This window comes from Notolabrus celidotus, chromosome 8, assembly GCF_009762535.1.
Source record: "Notolabrus celidotus isolate fNotCel1 chromosome 8, fNotCel1.pri, whole genome shotgun sequence".
NCBI lineage: Eukaryota > Metazoa > Chordata > Actinopteri > Labriformes > Labridae > Notolabrus > Notolabrus celidotus.
The window spans coordinates 28,024,566-28,040,503 of record NC_048279.1 but is presented as its reverse complement, the minus strand read 5'-3'; the positions used below and the strand labels follow the sequence as shown (position 1 = coordinate 28,040,503).

Below are 15,938 nucleotides of genomic sequence, written 5' to 3'. Positions count from 1 at the left end.
AATACTGGATCACAAACTGTCAAAGCCTCCGTCTCCTCTTTGACACAGTGTTTCTGTTCAGGCTTGCATCGTATCAAGTTTGTGATTTTCTATTGGCAATTATTCTAGAAATGAAGAATGAAAAGCTAAGCTTGTCGTTGCACTTTGATTCACTTCTCTGCTCCTGTGTGTGAAGATCCCTCAGACTGCTCTGTCACTTTGCTTGGTCATTGTTTGAATGCTCCTTTGCCTGCTCATTTGTCAGTGTACTGTCACAGCATGTGGTTTCATCTATTGTTTACATACAGACACACAGATGGAAGTGACATCACTTGTACGATCCTGCGTGCTGTTTGTTCTGTAATTGATCTCATCCAGTCCATGTGTAATAGAGCTAATATGATTTATAGAGTGATTTTTAACTGCAAGCTGGGAATTGTCCCCCGTTGATTCACTTCCGTCTCACTTCCTCATTGTAGCGTTCCCGCGTTCAAAGAGTTGTCAGGCGGGTACAGAAAAGAAAGACAACAGATGGAGAGAGATCTTTTTTTAATGCAGCAAATGCAGAAGCACACTGGATGGTGTTTCAGTGTGCAGAAGTCTGGAAATTTCCATCAGTATGAGACCGAGAGAGAGAGCGAGGTGATATAGATCGATACTAAATCAATGAAGCTCAATGTCATTGTCTGAGACGGGCTGCGCTTCCAGAAGCTCTGCGAAGGTTTTGGATCACACTTAAGCAGCATCGCACTGATGTGGCTGTGAACGGCAGCTCTTTGTGTATCACAGGGAAACACTGGGTGCTCATTTGGTGCTTGAGGAGAATTAAAAGTAGATTATCAGTCCTTAAGTTATTTAAAGTCAAAAACCCAATGTGTTGTGTCAAAGTATACCCTCACCTGACTGTAAATCCTTGTAGATTAATGTAAAGCATAATCTGTCCATATGAAATCACAACATGTAGAATGACAGAGACATGACATGCATTGGCCTCCTCCTTTATTTACAGATTATGAAAAAACATAAAAGAAAGCCAAAAGAGTTTATCTAGTTTTTAATAATTGAAGCAAAGGCTGGACAATATGATGGTTTATACTGTGAGGTAGGGCTGGGCGATAATTCGATAACGATAATTATAGTGATATAATTGTTTTCAATATAAATATTACAAATGTGTGATAAGGGGCGTTGGTGGCCTAGCGGTCTAAGCGCCCCACATACAGAGGCTACATTCCTCGTCGCAGAGGATGGCCGACCGGCCTCGATTCCAGGCCTGTCGACCATTTCCTGCATGTCTTCCCCGACTCTCTACTCCCCACATTTCCTGTCTCTCTTCAGCTGTCCTATCAAATAAAGGCAAAAAGGCCAAAAATATAACTTAACCCCACCCCCCCCCAAAAAAAACGAATGTGTGATAAAAATACGATATATTTACGTCTCTAATTACACCCCCAACTACTAAAAAGGGAGGGGCGCTAATGTGCCTTAAACACTGGTTGCCATCCAACATTAGACAGAAGAAGAAGACGACATTGAACAGCCAATCATGTCGCAGGGTAAGAGGTAGGCGGGGCTTAAATATGTTTCGAGCTGAATGTAAACACAGCTGAAACGAGCGACACTGAAGAAAACTCGAAACATCTCAAAGCAGAGTCATTAGTCTATTACTGTGTCGACTCTTCGTTAACTTTTAACTTAACATACTTCATTAAATAAAGTTTCAGGATGTGGGTAGAGGAGGAGCACTGAGACAACTTCTGCTGAGCATTTCAGACACGTTTAATGTCCACCGCGACCGTAGTACAACTGAACACTAAATAACCGTGATGCTTTCACTGCACTGCAAACTAAAACTTCACAAAAATCTCATCTTACATAAAAGTCCTGCTTCCTGTTAGCACCGTCAACAATTAGGGATTCAAGAAGCTTATCAGAAAACTAAATCCAAACAAGCTAACAAGCTGTCTTGTTGCTTCAACTTTCATTCAGGACCAAAAATGTGACTTTAAATTTTAATGAAATATTGATTTCATATTTATCGTGATAATTATCGATATCGACTGATATGTAAAATGTTATTGTGATAACATCTTTTTCAATATCACCCTGCTCTACTGTGAAGTTATAAAAATGAATATATTCATATTTTAAAGCTGAACTGCTACTGTTCTTTTTATCATCTCATGTTGTATTGAATAATTGTTATGAGCTAATATCCTGAGTAAATCCTGAGTTCTGTTTCTTTATAGCACCACAAACTACTCTCTAACTTTAAGGTACTGGAGATAAAGTGCTGATAACAGAGAAATGTCTATTATAACAATGTACAATCCTTTTAACAGGTATGATTCTGTTGCATGAGCATTATAATGAAGTGATACTTACTAAATGAATTGGATTCATTTCATTAGAGTTTTATTTTGAGTACTCATGAGAACAACAATGAAGTGCACTTGTCTGAAGGAGTCAATAAGCAGATATAAAAGCACAACCTGTATGACTGTTCACCCAGATGGCAACCAGGCAAACTCTATGCAAATGTACAGAACAAAATGCTCCACTCCCACAGTCCCTAACACAAAGCTGCACTTGTTTCCATTGTAGGCGTTCAGGCTTTCTGCAGTGTCACTGCCCCTCAGGACTACAAACTCCTGTTTTACCCCAAAAAGACCTTGTGTGACTTGTCTGGCCTTGGATGAAAAGTGTAGCAGAGAGTGATGTGAGACGTTACGGACTGTGTTAACCCGGGGTGTTGCAGGATTGAGACTTTAATCACCCGTTCAGAGAAACACCCTCCTCCTACAGCCAACGCTGTTTAAGCAGGGCACTTAACCCCGGAAGTGAAGGTGCAAAGTGGAAATTAACCGTTGGCTGCTGAAAGCTTTACTGCAGAGAAACTGTACAGTAGGTAGGATGTTGTTGATTAGAGCAAATTGTGTATGACAAATACTACACTGGGTATAAAATAGACAACTAACCGTCACATTCATTTCTTGATAAATGTATTTACAGTTCAGTCTAGAAAATGAAACAACCACAAATACATATTCATTAAAAATACACACACAGGGTGCCAGTTTTGACCTGGTTGTTGGGTTGTGTGGGCGAGCGGCCAGACAGCCTCTTTTTACACGCCATTCTCAAGTGGCAACCTCCGGTCTCAAAGTATGAAGCCCATTTAGAAGTGTTAAAAACTGCAGTTCATTGAGCGTCCACTTGAGGATGGCTGCAGAAACACCGGAAACCACATACACACCCATTCAATAGAAAGACGATCTTTGCAGCAGAAATAAACATGTTTACAGCCTGGTACAAAACACAGCTTGGGTCTGAAGAGCTAATTTCTCTATCGGGGGGTGAATTCTTTTCTAATGCGACGGTTCAGAAGATATTAAGATTATGAGTTTTGCCCAAATAAGGACATGACTGACTTGACTGACGGGGGAAAACTGTTGGCTAGGAGGCTCAAAGCCTGCCTCTTTACCTCACACTAGCTCCACAGAAGTTAGGTTGTGTTCAGCATTTCCAATATGGCTCCCACCGACGATTGGCTTCAAAACAGTGCTTCAGAAACAGATGGTTGACGTCATGGATACTACGAACATTAATTATACAGTCCATGGTCATTCCCCACTCTCTCCATGCTTCCTGCTCTGTCCTTTTAAATAGAGGCGTAGGAGCCCAAGCCTTGAAGCTTAAAAGAAAAAACAGCCGAAGGAAATTGAGGAAGAACAATAGCTTTGAGAAATAGTTTGACAGATTTTGCAGATTGTGCACACAATATCGTAGAAGAATGTCATTTAAAGGGATCATTATTTTTGTTAGGTGTTCCATATGACTTCAAAACAAATAAAAGGAAAGTTCTGCTGCCAGAGACAGAGGTAACGAGGCCTTAAAAAACCCTGTGCCCCCTGAAGACATGTGCTTATTAATTTATCACTGACAGGGCCGGCTTGGGAGCAGCAGCTAAACTGGGCGCGAGCTGTGTGAACTGCTGCTTCTGATTCAAGGGCAAACACCGGCGTTACTGCCTCTGTGTTTGATTTCTGCTCTTCTTTGCCTCACCTCCTTTTTTTCCTTTCTTATCCTGTCACTTTCTTTCTCCCTGCTGCCTTCACTCGTCTAATCTCCCTCAGCCACACTCTTTCTGATTCTCTTGTATTCTCCATAATGCTGCCTTCCCCTCTTTTATTTCTCCTTTCATCCATCTGCATCCACACCTCCTAGCTTGACTCAACCTGCTGGTGTACGCCTGTAAGACACGGAACAGGGTTTCAAAAGTGTGAACAAATGCTGTCTTTCTAGATCCTACGAACTTGGAAGGTATAAATCTACAAGTTTGAAAAAAATACACATTTTTCTATTTATGAATGAAAGATGAAAAAAAAGGCTCCATATCGCTGAATTATATCTCTGAAATAGCTGCAGTGTTTGTAAACGTGTGTTAAGGTCAGTAGAGCAACTGTTTTCAATGGTTTTCTGGATTAGCGTGTAATCTCACACATAGTTGTGATAATTTATTAAAATTTAAGTGGATATCAGTCAGGTTTAGGCTCTTAGCTACAATATTTGGAATTGATAAATAATGAATCACCAAGTCTTGAATTATGTTATTAGGGGAAATTCAAGGCTACACATGAATAATTTGTGGGTTTATATAACTATGTCATGCTTCAAAATATTAATTTCAAGAGAATGAATAATTAATACTCCAGTCCCTGGTATCCCTCTCTGTCTGTGGTTACCGTTCATGCAGTTTAACCTCAATCAGAACTGGGTGTGTTTGACTGGAAAGTCAACTGTTTATTGAGGAATGACTCAGCAGAAATTAAGACGCGCACAACACAGTGCATTATGGAAATAGAGCAAGATAGAAAAGCAAATACACAGATTGTGTGGAGATTGGTGTTGTGTGGAAAGAGGTAGAGGTGAAGGGAGTGCCAAGGTCTGTTGAAATCAACCGGACGCATGAATTGAAGCCAATGCAGAAGTGTTAAAAACTGCAGTTCTTCGAGTGTCTACTTGAGGCTGGCTCCGGAAGTACCGGAAACCACATACACACAAATTCAAAAAAGACGATCTTTACAGCAGAAATAAACATGTGTACACCCTGGGACAAAACAGGTGTAGTCTGGATATCTTATTTATTGAGGCACACTTTGTACGGGGGGTACATATTTTCATAAAGCTGCAATTTCAAAGGTATTAAGATTATGAGTTTGCCATTATGCGAGCCACAGCTGACTTGATTGACAGGCTGTGACCCTGTAGCTGTTGGACAGGAGGCTCAAAGCCCGCCTCTTTACCTCACACTAGCTCCACAGAAGTTAAGCTGCGTTCAGCATTTCCAATATGGCTCCCGCAGACGATTGGCTTCAGAACAGCGTTTCAGAAACAGATGGATGACGTCATGGATACTACGTCCATTATTTATACAGTCTATGGTTGGAATGCAAGAAGAAAATGTTTCATCAATAGAAAGACTACTTGGGGAAAACCTCTCCTTTGTGCCCTTTGTGTGAACTCTCAGATACATGGATTAATACAGTGACTGACAGGCTGCTGTCAAAAGCCAGACAGATAGAGAGGAGGGTTGGCTCGAATTCAAAGTTGGCATATGCAAAGTTATGCACTTACATGCACCAAAAGTCATTAGGACTGACTGTTCCATTTTGACTCATGCAATGCAGTTGGGTTGGGTTAGTACAGTTAGGAGCTTTTACATCAGCATTATCGTGCAGAAGATCTATGAGCCTTGTATAAAATGGATCATTTGGCGTAAAACTAGCCATGTTTTTTCAATTAGATTACTTTTGTTAATGTCAAAAGTCACATTTTACAGAGAAAACTTCAGGACACGAATATTCTGAGCAAACATTTCTCTGTGTTAAAGAACAAGAGTTCAAGAGCTGTTGTGTAAAAGTGTGTTTGGACAAACTTGACGGCAAGAGCTTTAATGCATCAATAAAGCTGATGTATGACCTGTACAGTTGTACAGATTAATCCCATGTATGCATGCGTTTCTGAGCCTTGCTTAAGAACTGTTCTCGGGTAAAGACTCAGATAATCTCATAGTCAAGAAAACAGTATTACGTTACGTTTTATGTGTTGACTGTTGACCTTCATGTCAAGTTGGTTATCATGTCTCACTTCATGCCTTCTGCCCGGAGTCACACAGGAGAGTTCATCTAAAATGGGAGACAGTTAAAAATGTGCTCGAGCAGGTTTTAGATCAACATTCACAACACATAACCTTGTAGCTTCGAGGGTGTGTGAGCGTGTTTGTTTGTGGGTGTCAAACAGGAGTTACATTTCCTCTACATGAGGGTTTGCCTCCTCAACCTATTAATATTTTGATCACAGTAAACTGATTCGAATGATTATGATGTGTGTGATGTGTAAATAGGTGTTGCTGCAAAAAAATGTTGATTCAGTTGTATGTTGGTAAATGAGAAGGTTTCAAGTTTCAACTTTTGTGCACAAAGAATAGTTGAAATAGAATTTATGAATATATTCCTCCTACCATATGAACCACAACATAAAAAGAAACAGATTGTGAGATGACCTCATTTCCAAACTTTATTTATAAATGAAGTTCTTTTAAGAGTTTTGCATTTCAAGTCAAAATACTTAAGGATAGTCACTGGCTCTATTCAGCGACTGTTCGTAGTGACAACAATAACTCACACAACACTCCAGTGTGTACGCAGCAGGTGTAGACAGTAAAAGCAAACATTGCACGGGGTACCCGACATGTTAACTGTCTGCGATAGTGTTGACTGGCACCTGTGCCTGTCTGACCTATATGCCTGTGTTACAGTGATGCAGCAGTGTGGTGTGTATGTTGACATTTTAAGCGCCGCCGCCTCTGTTTTCGTCTTCTTTTGCTTCTTCATGCGGTTAAAATTCCTCTTCTTCTGTTATTTAAAGCGGTTAGCCAGGCACTGGTAATAACAGTGGAAAATGTTGTTTCATTTCATATATCATTTTTGCATAAAGTTTTCGATTTTTATAAAGAAATGAATATTCATATATTCAAAAATCCTGAGTAACTCTATTATTCCGAATGGATTTCCTGAGTACCATTTTTGTCACTTCTAAGCCTGAATGAGAATTTACAGCATATTACTTGCGTTAAACTAAGTAGGGATGGGTACGATTACTCGAGTACTCACCGTTGACCCCATTATTCGAATAGCATTTTGTTACTCGCGCACCTGGCAACATAACTTGAACTCATACAGCGTTACATGTGTATCATGTGCTTTTTGTTTTCGCCTAACTGAATATACTAGGCAGGAAAATAATTAACGGGAGATAAACGTTTGACTTCTCCGGCCACGGCTTCAACTTTAGAACACATCAAGCCAGATTTCAGCAAAAACAACTGTTTTACGGTAGCTACGGCAACACTCTAGGGACACGTTATTCAACCGAAAGCGAAAGCACAACAAACACAGAACCGTCTGCGACACCTGCGACATGTCAGCTAAAAAAAGTAATGTCTGGAACAAGCGGCAAACTCCGGTCTCAAACGATGAAGCCAATGCGGAAGTGCTATAAACTGCAATACATCGAAAATCCGCTTGAGGCTGGCTGCAGAAACACCGGAAACCACATAGATATGAATGGGAAAAAGACGATCTTTGCAGCATTAATAAACATGTTTACAGCCTGGTTCAAAAAACGGCTTGGCCCTACAACGCTAATCTCTCTAATGGCATACACTGTACGGGGGGTGAATTTTTTTCTAACGTGACGGTTAAGAAGATATTAAGATTATGAGTTTTGCCCAAATAAGGACATGACTGACGTGACTCCCGGTCGGGAACACACAGCCATTGGCTAAGAGACTCACACTACGTCACACTCTGCCTAGTTGAGTTCCGCATTACCAATATGGCTGCCGCCGTCGATTTGCTTCAAAACAGCTCTCAGGAACAGATGGGTGACGTCACGGATACTACGTCCATATTTTTTACAGTCTATGGTCTGGAAGTGCTTCGGAAAAACGATGAATGTGCCGTGCAAGATATGTGGCGTTAAACTTACATACCATAGAAATACTAGTTTGACGCTTAACCACATGCGCTTAAAGCACAAGGAGAAATCAGAGGAGACAGATAACAGGCAGTCTTGCATCACGTCTATTGCTCGCTCTGTTAGCTAGGGATGGGTACCGAATTCGGTACTTTTAAAGGTACTGACCGAATTCCGTCGGTACTACCGAGTACCGACTCACGTAAAATCAAACGGTAACATGTTTTGGTACCTGAACGCATCCTTGTGACTGTGATGGAGTGGAAGAGTAGGTGATTTTCCATACTTTCTCCCTGTAATAAAGTCAGAGACTGACCGGGTGGACGTCCCTGCTCTCTGCTCTCTGCTCTCTGCATCTGCGCGGGAGCGCGCCAAACGGAGCCTGCAGCTGACGGACGCGCGCACTCACCGCGAGTCAGAACTTCATGAGGATTAAGTTTATTTTCTACAGTCTATGGTTGAGACTGACCCTCTCGCTGCGACTACCTAACCCCGTTTATAACCGTTCCTGTGTGCGTGAATGCCCAACAAGTAAGTTGTGTGTCCTGTTATTATAAAGAGACGGAGAACTGACTTTTTCCCGTCCACAGGCATTCATGTGTTCATTGATAAACTCCTGAAAGAGCAATTAGACGCGACGAGCACGTGTCAGCTAATATAGCTAATCATCTATATAATCCTGTTTCTGTTCATTTCATGTTAAATTGAATAAATATGTTAAATTAAACAAATTTGAGATTAAATTAATATTTGTTACTACATAAAAACACAAAAGTACCGAAAATTGGTACCGTTGAGTACCGGTACCGATTCCCATGTACCGGGTATCGGTACCGTATCGGTTCAAATGTGAAAGGTACCCATCCCTACTGTTAGCACACGTCATTGTGACGAAACCAGAGCGGAGAAGATTAGCCTGCTAATAACCAAAATGGTAACTGGAGATATGCTCCCATTAAGTTTTGTGGAAGGAGAAGGCTTCAAAGAGCTGATCGTGTTAGTCGAGCCGGACTACAAGCTACCATCACGGAGAACAACAACTACGAGAGTGGAAAAGAAGTATGAAGAAAAGGCAGCAGAACTTACTACAACTCTGGTCTGGTAGGTCAGTGTTAGGGATGGGAATTTACCATAATCCTTGTAATCGATTACTCGAATTTCCTAATGAACGATTACTCGAGTACTCGCAATTATTATAATTTTTTTTAACCATAAACAAAAATAGATAAATAGGTAAATTCCCATCCCTAAAACTAAGTGCCAATTTGATTTTGAGTATTATTATTATTAGCATTAATATCTCCAGAACTTAAAGTGACTGCATTAGACCCAAGCGGCAATCTCCGGTCTCAAAATATGAAACCTATGCGGAAGTGTTATAAACTGCAATTCATCAAGAATCCCCTTGAGGCTGGCTGCAGAAACACTAGAAACCACATACACACCAATTCAAAAAAGACGATCTTTACAGTAGAAATAAACATGTTTACAGCCTGGTCCAAAAAAACGTCTTGGCTCACACTATATGGGGGGTGAATTTCTTTCCAACGGGACGGTTCAGAAGATATTAAACTTACAAGTTGTTTTTTTTTAAGTTACATTTTTGTTCTTTTTGCCTTTATTTTATAGGATAGCTGAAGAGAGATAGGAAATGTGGGGAGTAGAGAGCAGGGGAAGACATGCAGGAAATGGTCGACCGGCCGGGAATTGAACTGGCGACCCTTGCGACGAGGACTGTAGCCTCTGTATGTGGGGCGCTTAGACCGCTAGGCCACCAGCGCCCCAAATTACGAGTTTTTGCCCAAATAAGGACATGACTGACTTGACTGACAGGCGGGAACACATAGCTGTTGGCTTGGAGGCTCAAACCCCGCCTCTTTACCTCACACTTTTTTGTGAGTTCAACATTTCCAATATGGCTGCCACCGCCGACTGGCTTCAAAACAGCGCTCAGGAACAGATAGGTGACGTCACGGATATGACGTCCATCATTTATACAGTCTATGTTTAGACCCCTCGTTAAAAAGAATATGTTTTGTTTGGTCCAAATTCTTTTTTTTTTTAAGGTTGTCTTTTTTCTTTAAATGAGACAATCCAGATCTTTTCAGTCAACTTGATTTCATTACTTGTCATTGTAAATTTTCTGTGTTGAACTGAGGCGGTAAACATTTGTAGGGACAATAGTTTTTGAAGACACAAAATGAAATCCCATATAGACTTCCAATTGTCCAGTCACAATGAGGCTACACTCAACCCACAGTATAACAGTCACTGTAGGAGTTTTTATTACCCTGTTCAAAAGAGCAATCTGTGAGTAAGTTTGGTTAATCCTTGAGCCAGAAATTGTCTGACATCTTAAAGTATGTCTTTTTTAAAACTCCGTAGAGGAACAGCAGGCTCAAAATGGCCACAGTGTGACAGGTTGTTTGTCATCTCTGTCCCGATTAAGCACCTCAGTCATGTGAACAGTGATTGATGGAAAAGATTTCTATCCTTGTGTCTCATGCAGGCCCAACAATGTGACAAGTCATGTTCATACCAGAGAATAAAAGGAAGTTAGGCAGAGTGTCAGGGTCATGGGAAGTGTGTGAAAAATGAATCCAGCAACAACAAGGTAGTCAAATACAGAAACTCTCGGCTGTGGTACTTCCTCCTCCTCCTCCTCCTTATCCTCGTCCTCGTCTTTGTTTGGTTGAGGGCAGAGATCACAGGTGAGGCGGTTCACCTCTACTTTTACCTTTAAGCTTTTAAATCAACAGACTTGTTTATCTCTAGATCTGTTTTGCCAAACATTTCTTCCATTTGGTGCACCAGATACAGATTTGATAAGCTTAGATAAAAATGATTTTCAGCTTTTTCTGACCCCCCGTGGTTAGAGAGCTTTGATGCAGAGATCTCATTGACTTTAACTTGGTTCCTGCTGTCCAACCTTTCTTTAAAGTACCGTCTACCTCCCTGATTTTGTTTGATCACGACCACTGATGGTAGACTGTGTTGAATTGAGCTGCTTTGATCTCTTTTATTTTGGTTTTTCGCTGCCTGATGTAAGTTTGAAGAAATTTGCTTATTTATTTATAGCCTTCTGTTAATATTTCATCTTCTCTTTTTGGCTGTGTGCTTTGTTTTACAGGAACTCAGGCTATCACAGATTCATCACAACAGGGTTTTTTTTATTAATGACGTCTTCCATCTGTTGACTCAGAGTTTATAACTACGCCTGAGATAATCATTGTCTAATACACCAGAACATTGAGCTTCCTGTTTGAACTACATTATTTCCAGCCTGTTTTTGTTGGTAGTAGGCATGTGAACGATTAATCAAGTATCGATTAATTGGTTAAGAACTAACTCAAAACTTGCATTTCTGTTCTCAATTTTCATCAATTTTCCATCACGTGGAACAAACATCACGTGGTCTCTATATTCAGCTATCAGGGAGGTGTTTTAAGTTTAAAGCATGTTTTGATGTGAATCAGCTGACTAAACAGACGCTCAGCTGGCGCCTGAGGCTGTGCGCCAGGTCTCCATGTGCGCCTGCTAACTACGACATGGACACGAAAGTTGACAACTTTTAACAGGACATGTCCCCACCTTTGGATACAAAGCCAAAAGACTGGTTGGAATTGCTTGTGTGCTGTGTTTGCAGACCAGCAACATCAGAGCCATCTGGGCTTTTCTGTGGCTGGACTGATGAGAACCCGGTTGCACTCCTGGCGGGAGCGTGCTTAGGTTCCCACAGCCCTATGTTCCCACATTTCGGCATCTATAAGCTCTGCTTCAGCTGAATACCTTTTCGATCAGCCTATTTTATTTTTTCTTGTAATGATTGTGACGATTTCTGCTGCTGCTGATAAGAAAAAATTACTCATTCATTCATTCATTCATTTACTATAAAATGCTTCCAACAGATCTTGTGGGAGGATAGGGCTTAAATTGAAGGGAAATGTAGGAACACAAGACCTAATTTTGAAAATGTCATAGAAATGTGGGAACATAGGGGTGGCCCCCTCCCGGCTGACACCTGACCGAGTACACATGGTCCTTTTTCTCAATAGGAACGAGTAGGCAGAAAACTAGAAACTGTGAGTCTGAAGTAGTTTTCTGTTCAGTTCTCTTGTTGCAGCTAAATAACAATTAGTAGAACGAGCCTTTACTTTATAAGACTGTATGTCCGTGGAGAACATTTTTATGAGCCCGATTGTTGATTATCAGCTTGTTGAACATGTCTGTATTCAATACCGTCATTTCTAGGCATTTTGTTACTGTGGAAAATATAATTTTGGGGTAAAACAACGTATTTGGCATTGTTTGTGACATAAGAATATCTATTTTTTTAAATTAATAATCAATAATTGATCGTTAACATTTCCAAAGATGGATCATGGAGAATACTTAAAATTGACATCCCTAGTTGATAGTCTTGTTGCTGTGTGTCTAATCCAAAGTCAGTCCAACTCGCTGACTCAAAATAACTAACATTAAATGTCTCCCGAAAGCAAAGCTCACGAGGTCAGACAGTGTTACAGGTATTGAAGTTGTGACCTTTCTGTAAAGAGCATTGCTTTACCGGCTGTCGCCCTGCAGGCTGCAGGTCACGCTTCATCTTTAGATGTGTGCGAGATCAGGTGCTGCTTTTAGAAACAAACTGGAACCTGATATATAGTAACAGCATTTAAATTAACCGCTGCCACCACCGAGTACTGAGAAGTACAATTTCCATTTGACTCAGCTACCAGCAGAGCTGCAAATATAAATGATTCCGTTTATTTTCCAATGATTGATGAGATGATTTCAGTATTTTGTAAGCAGATAAATAACGGATTTTCACTTGAAGTTTTAACAATAAGTATCTTGGTTTCTTTTCCCCTTATTGACAGTAAAGAGTTGTACAACACAAAACAAGTAATGTGGTTAAATTCAGAGACAGGAAATGTAGGGGGGGTGAAGTAAGGGGTGACATGCAGTAAAGGGTTGTAGGGAGAACTATCCTCTCTGTATATGGGGCACGTTTAAACCACCAGGCCAGCTGACTCCTCACGACTAAACATTTTTGATTTTCATTCATTTTAATCTGAAGCTCAGCTAGTCATGTCAACTGGAAATCCCTTAAAATTTGACATAAAATAAACTAGGGATGCTCCGATCGATCGGCCACTGATCATTATCGGCCAATTTCTGTGAAAAAGTATGTGATCGGCGTATGCCGATCAATGCCTTCATTGCCGATCACAAAAAAACATCACCTGTGGCTCATACTTTGCAGCCTGCAGGCCGAAGATGACCTGTGTGTAATGTGCCCCCTCCCCCTTTCCTTCACACTGCGCAGGCGCGCAGCAGCAAACCACAATAAACATGTCTGCCGTGTGGAACTTTTATACAGTCTGTAAGAGTGATGTAAAGTTTGCATCCTGCAACACATGCGACTAAAAAATACCTCGCAGGGAAGCATGTTAAAAAAGCTTCAACACAACCAATTTAATAAGACATTTAAAGAGCAAACACTTGGTGGAGTATGGTGAGTTTTTGAGGCTCACGGCAGTGAATGAAAAGAAGACAGCCGGAGCAGCATCAGTCAGACGGCAGCTAACACAGCCCACGGTGGCAACACTCGCCTGTATGAGCGTGACAGTCGGAAGGCTAAGCAAATAACCCGAAAAATAATTGAATCGGGCTTGATGAGCATTTCTCAGTGGTGGAAGACACCGGGTTCCGCCGACTGCTCTCTCACTTGGAGTCCCGCTACGTGCCACCGGGACGTAAATAATTCATAGAGACGTAGCGCTGCCAGAGCTCCACCAGACAGTGTACTCTCACATTGAACGTCTCCCTAAAGAAGGAATCCCATTCTCTGTAAGTTTCACGAGTTTCAAACATGGCATATTCAGAAAGACAAACTTGTGAGTAATATTGTCTTTTATTTATTTGACTTTCTGCACTATTTAGCCTGTTGAGAGCCTGAATGTTTCCAATCTGTAAAAGATTGGGTTACTGATAGCAGGTACATTTAAGTGTCTCTCAGTTGTCCTTTTGACTGAATAGTTGCTGCATTGTGCCTGCAACGTTTTTTTTGGGGTATTTTTTCTCTTGAAGAAGTTCGTAAAAAGACGTTTTTTTCTAAATTAAGGTGATTTTATGGTTCCTTTTTTCCCAGATGATGTAGCACTCACCATAACTAAATTGAAAAATGTACAGAAAATCCATGTGATCGGTATCGGTGATCGGCAGTGATCGGCACTCATGGCTGATCGGTATAGGAATCGGCAGCATAAAATCTGATCGGGGCATCCCTAAAATAAACCAATCATCTCATTTCTTTGTCTCCTTGTTGATGCCTTTTCACAGAGTTCTGTACTGAAGTTCTTTAGTTTCGTCTCCCCTTCTTTCTCAGATTCTTCCTCATTTTATCTTTTAGCTCGCTTCTCTGGGTTCTGTAGCTTCCTCTTTCTCTCTCTCTCTTTCTCTCTCTCTTACTTTTCCTTTCACACTCTTTGTGTCTAAACTTTCTCTGTTAACAATGTCCCTCATTGTTGAGCCGGAGGTTGTCAAGCATGATATCTGGGATTAAGACACACACGTGGACAGAAAGAAACACAGACAGGGCTATTCTAGACTGTTCCTTTACTGACCAAATCCTCACTACAGAGGCCTTTTAGGGTCAGTTTTCATTGCAGACAAGGCTGTGGTTTGGGAACATTGAGTTCCCTAAACTCAATGTGTCTTTGTCCTCGTCTGTCAGTTGAAGCCTGTGTGTTATGTCCAGCATGAGAAGGCTCCTCTTTATTAAAGGCTTTTTATTTTACGGAGCTGTGCCAATGAGGCCTTGAAATTGTACACAGCGATGATCATTATTCAACAAGTTGGTGGGTTCTGAGTCCATTCAGTTTTCTCAGACCAAAACTCTTGGGTAACTCTTGGTGGTTTTACTTTCAGGTTTCAATAGTAAGGACCGTGACTCAATACAAGAATTCCTGCTCCAGTAGTGGGATTTCCTCTAGCTTTTAAAGAGGCTTAGGACCTAGTGGTGCCAGTTCAGTTGGTTTTGGAAAGAATAGAGGTTGAGGAATGCCTTTAGAGGACTCAGTGATCTTTATGTGCCAATATAAGACTCCTAAACACCCGGTTTAATAACTCTAACGGCCAAATTCCACCAGATCCATGTCCAGTCCATCTCTGATCCGTCACGGCACTGGATCTGATAGGTTTCTATTCTAGTCTAGTTCGCTCCGTTGCGTTCCGTCTGCGTCTCTGATCCGGCAGGTCGGAGCCCTTCAGATCAGATAAGCAAGACTTCTTTTTTTGCCGGATGCTGGAGCATGACGCATCAATCTGCACAGAGCAGATCGAGCAGGACAGGAAGTCAGGCACCGAAACAAAATGAAAACATCCGGTTAATTTTCAGAATAAAACACTTTGTTTTTCATGATCACAACCGTTTTTAACTTAACTACGACAACAAAGTGTCATTTTGATAGGAGCCAGGCCTGGAATCAACAGGTCAGAGGTTTTTAGAGGACTAAAAAGACAACATGGATTAGGAGAGGAGGAGGATAATCCTTCGTTCGGTAATTACCATGGGTAAACCTTGGTCACATGACTCCAGCTGTCCAGCAGTCCTGCTCCGTGCTGTGTTCTGAAAACACAACCGGTGGGTGTTGATGGATGAGAGAGCACGGAGCTGGACTGCAGCGGATCGGAGAGGGACCAGACACAGATCTGGTGGAATTTGGCCGTAAGAAGGTCAAAAACCTGAAAACAGGCCTTCAGCAACAACACATACAAAATCTGAATGTTTTTAGCTTCAAGAGGAATGTCTCCTTGATTATTAAATTGATTAAAATAATTTCCTTGTCAAATCTAAAGATGCAATACGATACGGTTGTATTGGTGATGGTCAGGTAAGAAAGCCAACCCAATAGGTG

General features: G+C 41.2%; 1 protein-coding gene across 10 annotated transcripts in view; it reads left to right on the top strand.

The window, feature by feature from the left end:
* Positions 1–15,938, top strand: part of fam13b (family with sequence similarity 13 member B) — an 81,994-nt gene that overhangs the window by 7,244 nt on the left and 58,812 nt on the right. For 2 of the 10 annotated variants that reach the window (XM_034689404.1, XM_034689403.1), the window contains exon 1: positions 3,056–3,066. The exons of the other annotated variants lie outside the window; for them this stretch is intronic. The gene's annotated coding sequence lies outside the window, so the exon portion shown is untranslated. Of the gene's footprint in view, positions 1–3,055; positions 3,067–15,938 lie in introns of those variants that run through there. 10 annotated transcript variants of the gene reach the window in all.